Raw genomic sequence first — 7,323 nt, forward strand, 5'->3', positions numbered from 1 at the left:
CAGTGTGTGGCTCTACTTGCCTCCTGCATCACTGCTCCACAGCTTTACACCAAGACTTATTCTAAAATAAACCCAGAGCTCCCTCTAGTGGCCGAACCCAGAACAACCTCAGACTTTTACAAGCTACAGATGGCATCTGGAAGATGTGGGATTATCCCCGCTGATCCTCACTGTGTCAGCCGACCAGACACTGAGAGATATGTGTGTGTGTGTGTGTGTGTGTGTGTGTGTGTGTAAGGCAGGTCACTGTTAACCAGATTATTGCTCCCATCTCCCCCTGCCTCCCTGTCTGTCTGTTTACAAGCTGATCCAACCACTAACACACTATTACAGTATGAGAATGGACTCCAACACACACACACACACACACACACACACACACACACACACACACACACACACACGCATAAGTGCATTATGAATACCTATAAATAGACTGTACACACAGACAAACACATAAACAGTGTACACACACAGACATGCAGATAAATTCATGCTTGTGTGTGTGTGTGTGTGTGTGTATCAAAACAGAAACATTCACATATACATACCTGGATTTTTTATAGTAATGGGCACTGGCACACTAAAATTATGACTGTGGGTACTTAAATATATAATAGTATGTAAATGAACATAAACATTTTGGTTTGGATACATTTGCATTCATGTATTATATTATATTATAATTAATTTCATTTCAGAGGGAATAGTTATGTTTTTTGTCCTGTTTTAGCACTGCTCCTGTATTTTTAATCTTAGTCTTTTTTTTTTTAGTTTAAAATGTACCATCATTCATTCATTCATTCATTCATTCATTCATACTCACCTGACAAGCTAAACTGCATTTTATTCATATATTTGAGTTGAAACGCTAGGCAGCATTAAAGTCATAACTAGCTGCTTTATTGATTTTTATTTAATCTCCATCTTTGTTGCCGAGCGCTCATCACTCCCAGAGATCACCTGTCAATCAAACAGTGTGGGCGGGGCTTGGATTTCCCCCTGATGGAGTTTGAGTTTCTCTTTTCTTACGGTGGCTCTCGCTGCTCAGGCCAACGACCCACTTCTTCTTCACCTTCTTCTTCTTCTTCTTCTTCTTCTTCTTCTTCTTCTTCTTTTTCTTCCTCTTCTCTTTGCTTTGTCTACTGCAACCAAAGAGGAACAACAAAAATAAACATGCTTACGCTGGATAAAGAAAGGTCAAAAAAATTAAACCGTGTCGGCCCGTTTTCTACGTTAACCTCTGACCTTTGAATTCTGTCTCTGTAAAACATGTTTATAAAATAAAATGGCAATCTGAGAGGAATTAACCATGAATGTCTCGATTCCTCGGTGACTTCTTGGATTTCATTTTGACAGCGAAATGCCCCCGGCAACCTGTCACATGTAAAAGAGAAAGCTGAGATTATCGCCGTATCAGAGGATTTGCGCTGTTATCCAGGCGATAATAGTGGTTTGTTTGGGCACTGTGGGCGGTTTCCATAGATTATGATATGGCGATATACAACAGGAATGAATGCGGATTGGAAAGATTACGGGATATCTAGGAATGGTGGATGGGCTATGCAGATTAGAGGTGGATTAGCGATGTAAATGTGATCCGGCTGCGGCCCCCGTCGCACTCACAGGACGCGGGTTTCATCACAGACACCGTGTTTGAGTAAAATGATGAAAGATATTCCTTGCATTTACACCTCCTGCACCACATTTCAGAGGGAAATCTTGTCCTTTTTCCTGCACAACATTTATGTTGGCAGAAGAAGAAGCTTTTCCATGCAAAACATCACATGTGCTGCATATCAAAGCATAATCCAGCCAACAGGATATGGAGCAGTTAGAGCTACGATATTAAAATACCTCCAACAGGTTAATGCAGCAAGAATTTAACTCTCTGAAATGAGACATTCCTCAAAATCATTATTTTTACTTCTGCTTTTCACACTGACCTACATTTTAATGAGAATGCTGCTGCACTTTTACTGTAAGAATAGTAATAATAATAATAATTACAATAAGAATAATACATTTTATTTATGTAGCCCTTTTCCTATTACTCCAAGACTCTTTACTGTAAAAAGAGATTATAAAAAATCACATGAAATAACAATACAACAAAGAAAATAAAGTAAATACATTGAAACAAGATTTAACAACAGTGATGCTTTTTTTTTTTTAATAGAGGCAGTTAGAGGCATGGAGGGATGCAGGACTTTTACTTTTTAATTTGTGTTTAGGTAAACCTCTGTTAAGCAGGGATTCATAAACGGTGTTGCATTAAAGTTAACACAAATAATGAACATGATTTAGGATCCTTTTAAGATTCAACCAATTAGTCCAATAAATCTGCTCTCTCTCTCTCTCGGTTTCAATTTCTGTGTCAACAAAGCCACACACACACACACACACACACACGCACTGAATTGACAGGCTGGGCCTATAACAAAGGCAAACATGCTCTCCTTTGTCTTTCCCATGTGTTTCAGCTCCACTGAGAGAGAGTGAGTGAGAGAGAGAGAGAGAGAGAGAGAGAGAGAGAGAGAGCCGTGTTGTTGGGTCTGATCTGATCCTTTGTTGAAAGTACAATAGGGCAGGAGAGGCTTCGGTGTAACGCAGCAGCACAACCAGCAGAGGGCGAGGCAGATCGAGAGATAGGTAGATAGACAGAATATGAAGTAAGCCATTAAAAAACAGCAGAAACAATAGAAACAGGAAAAAGTACAGAACAAATGAACAATGAAACACAACAGGAACACTGGTGATGGTGCAATGACAATGACACAGCTAATGCTTACTTTTTATGGATAATTTTATCTGGTATAATCACTACTATACATTTTTTTATTTTTACAGTGTTTTTCTCTTCATATTCTTCTTCTTCTTCTTCTTCTTCTTCTTCTTCTTCTTCTTATTAGTAGTAGTACTAGTAGTCATCGTAGAAGTAGAAGTAGCAAGAGCATTATTATTATTTGTTATTATTATTATTATTATTATATAATGTTATTAATGTATTTATTTGTGTGTTATGTACTGTACTGTATCCTGTGATTGTGAACAGGTGAGAATTAACTTGTGGCTAACTCTGGTGTGTTTTCTTTGGAACTGTGCATTGTCCCTTTAAAAATAAACAATAACATTAACTAAATTTAGGTATGTTAAAAAATGGAAAAGTGGTACAGCACATGAAGCTCCGGTTGTGTGTGTTTGGATGATCCGTCCATGGGGCTTTTCTACCTGTGAGATGTTCACTACAGCTGAAAAGTTCTTCATAGCTGATTAAAAAAAAAAAGAAAAACGAGAGAAAGAAAGAGAATAAATGGCCTGAGATGAGCTCGCACGGCCATAATTTGCATCATTACTCCGACAGTTTGGCTTCTAGTTTGACTGACAATGAGCACACAACAAGAGCCAGAGTCTGCCTTTGGTCTCAATCCTTAACTCGGACTTTCCCTTAAATTCCCCCTTTAGTGGCTTCAAAGTTAGAGAAAAGAGCTTCCACTGCAGCTCCATCACACTGACACTGAGTCAAACATCCAAACCCAAGATGCTGTTGCTTCATGGCTGCAGCATCACTTCAGACAGAAGAGATCTCCATGTCTCGTGCATCATTTTAGACACGTCTCCCTGGAATTCAGCTGCACATACTTGGGATCTTTGGAAACCTTGAGATCTCCACTGGAGTTTCAAATAAAGTTCTGTGGGTTCGGTGACGGCGCCGAATCGCTTACGTCTTCACGAAAACGGCATGAACACGCTCGTTCTTCGCCCACACACGCAGCTGCCATAACATATCCAACACCTGACCACATGCAAGAGGAATTATTTGGAAAATGAGTCAGCGCTAATGTATGATATCGTCGCTGGTGTGTGGAAAACCCCCCCGCAGCCTCCAATTTTGCTTATTTTCATATTTTGACTCAAATTGAATGATTACATGTTTCCTCTGTGGGTTGAGAAAAATTTTACACCCCTTGGGCTCATGAGGATTTTTTTCCAAACCCCGTATTTGGATGTACTCAGAAATGCATGGCAGCCCGATCTAAAGAAACAAGGCTGAAAAGCTGAATTTGTGTAGAACAATGTTCGATAGATTCATTTTAAAGGCAGCCTGATGCGCTCAGAGGCTGGATGGTCTCTGGTTTGAATCCCTCAGCACAGGCTCCCCAGCATCAAACACCATTGAGGCTCTTGAAAAAGGAAAATTCCTGCCTAAAACACATCAGCATTGTTGAAAACCTTGGAATGGTGATTGGTGTGTTTTGGTGTTGCAGCAAACTCGCAGAAAGTGAATCCAGCTGCTTCAAAAAAATTCTGGTTCTTGAACTGGTTTGGTTAAAGATTCTTGGAACCAGCCAAAGTAAGGAACTGGCCAGTATTTCCACCAATGTTTGGAGTTTGTTTTTTTTTGCAGACATGTGCGCAAGTGTGAGGGAATCTCTGTTTAGTGCTCCACTCGGACTTGAGAGCGACTATTTTCTGGTTCCAACTGAGAACGGGATCCGGGAACCAATCTGTATTTGGTGGAAATGCAAAGAACGGTTCACTTTTCTGCACGAACCAGAATGGAACCGGCTCTTTGACAGGATTCAGGTTGAGAATAATTTTTTTATGTTGTGTTTTTATTTGCAGACATGTACACAAGTGTCAGGGAATCTCTGTTTAGTGTTGGCAAAAAGATCTTTGACCCAGACCACAAAGTTTTCTTGGTAGTCGCCTCCATCTTTCATTGTAGAATAACGCACACCCGCTCAGTTCCCACTTGAGAACGACTGTTTTCTGGTTCCAACTGAGAACCGTTCCAATCTGAATTTGGTGGAAATGCAAAGAACGGTTCAAAATTTGGTGCGTGAACCAGAACAGAGCCGGTTCTTTGTTGGTGGAAAAGGCATATGGGTGTTCAATGGGAAAACACCAAATCAGTGATCAAAAACAGAAGTGTTAGCTGTCAGATCAGAACTTTGAAAATTCATCTTTGAAAATTCTTCTAAACCGGTGCATTCCTTCTGCGAAAACAGGGTTTTTTGAGCACGCTGATGTAGGATTGTCATGTGATCTAGGACATACTCTCGTATTGAGCGTTGGGGCATTTCAGGGTGGATGGCGAACTTTTGGGAAACGGCGTGAAAACACAAATGTGGTGCAGTGTGGCTGGAAAATCAACACAGCGTTTTCACTTCTACCTTCAATCTGTGGCCTTAAGACACCAAAATCCTTGTCTTTAAAAAGTGTTTTAAAGTGGAATATTCCTTTAAAGCCAAGCTGTATTAGAGGTGATTTTGCTGTAAAAAAGACAACCTGACCTTTTCATTTTTGAGTTGAGGTTTTATGAGCCCATTGGTTGTTGAATTTCATGATCCGATATAAGACCACGTGATCCTTCAGTCACCAAAACGGGACGGTTTTGGACTGATGACTTCCTCAGCGGCTCCGAGCACACACACACCGCTGCCCTGTTTTTGTGGCATGTGAGTCAGCAACGAGGTAAAAGGTTGAAGGCCATGTAAGGCCGGCTGCTATCGAAGCAGAAGAGGTTAACAGATTAAGGATGAAAGGTTGAGAGGCTATGAGAGGCAGGCCTGCTCTCACGCCAGCAAGAGGTTTGCAGAATCTGCCTTCCGTTGAAAAGCAGCTGATATTTCCCCCGGGAAGAGTAGGGTTGCCCCGTCGGCTCGATCGGTAGCTGTCAGCGCGGGACAGCGGGGTGTTTGGTATTCCGGCTGTCACAATGGTGTCCAGATTTTCCGTAACGAGAGTTTGAAGAGCGAGCGGGAGGAGCAGGGAGAGAGAGGAGCAGGGAAAGGGGCGATGCTTCGGTAATTTTATTTTTAAAATTGATGCAGATGCTGCCAAAAATCTCCGTCGGAGTCATTTAATCTCATCTGCAGAGGTTAAAATGTTTTCCTTCAAATAAAGTAAAAAAAATCTGCCAGTGGGATGAGATAATCCCACCTGTTAACGTTAATGAACTTGTTTACAGAATTTTTTTCAATCAAATGGCATTTTCTTGATCCTGGTGGCTGATCTGCTTTATTCTGCCTTGTTTCAACACATTTATACTTTTTCCCAGAAAAAAACAAGTGAAACTGCACTGGAAACAGGGATTATCTCATCCCACTGGCAGATTTTATACCTTGTTTACACTGAAGAGAGACTACTTCAAGTACTTCAACCCCTTGGATTACTGCTTCAACAACTTTTACACATTTTTACTTTCATACTTTTACACATTTTCAAGCAAAAACTGCCAGCACTCGACAAGCACACACATTTCCTTCATGCACCTTTCTAGTTTCCCTACTTTTCAGTATCGTGCACCACACAAATGAAATGAATGATAAATAATTTAATACCAAATTTAATACCAAAATACCAAATACAATCACCAGGATTTCCTTCTTATCAAATCCGATAGCATAAGTTAGTATAGTATTTTTTCACATAAATTCACAACTTTGATCTCAACATTTTTTATTTTTCTTTCAAATTTGTGACTTCATAATGTCAGAATTTTCAAGTTTTTTTCATGAATGTGCGATTTTTTTTTCTCATAAAGTTATATTCCTTGTTTTTTTTCTCCTCACAGTGGTCCTAATACGCCGTCATACGCGACGAGTCTAAATGATGCTCGATGTCTCTCTTAGGGAAGCAGGTGTTGCCATATCACTTCATGGGTGCAAAACCCTGCTTCATATAGCAAGTAAAAATCTCTGAAAACGGCATTTTTTAAAAAATGACCCTCTTTGCAAAAGTTCAGTGACCTAAAGCATCAGTTTTGAGTGGCTAGAGGATGAAAATCAAATGGAAAAAGTCGCAATTTAAAAAAAAAAAAAAAATTGCCTCCATGTGCACATCGCCTACGGTGGCATATGAGGGCCATTATAGAGACAGAAAAAATTACAGAGCTAGAACAGAGGAGGGTAATATTCTGAAAAAAAAAAAAAAAAAACAACTCAGAATTTCTGAGCGTAAAGTGGCAAATTTACAAAAAAAACTCTCTCTGCAATGGCCCTGGTAAGCCATCGTACATAGCCTGTAAATGCGAGTGTGGTGCAGCGAGGAGGAAACACCGCAGCGCCATTTTCAAATTTCCCCGGCTTAGTGCGGACATGGCCTGAGTCTAAATGACACTCAATGTCTCTTTTAGAGAAACAGGTGTTGCCGTGTCGCTCCATGGGTGCAAAACCCTGCTAGCGTTCGGGATAAGCTTCCCGCTGGGGCCGGCCACACTATAAATGATCCCAGTCAGGATACTGAAAGGTGTTACGGATAAAAGCGTCCGCTGAATGCATGCGCGTGTAAAGTGTAGTAGAGGCTTGGAGGGTGTGG

This window comes from Myripristis murdjan, chromosome 18 (genome assembly GCF_902150065.1).
Source record: "Myripristis murdjan chromosome 18, fMyrMur1.1, whole genome shotgun sequence".
In the NCBI taxonomy this organism is placed as follows: domain Eukaryota; kingdom Metazoa; phylum Chordata; class Actinopteri; order Holocentriformes; family Holocentridae; genus Myripristis; species Myripristis murdjan.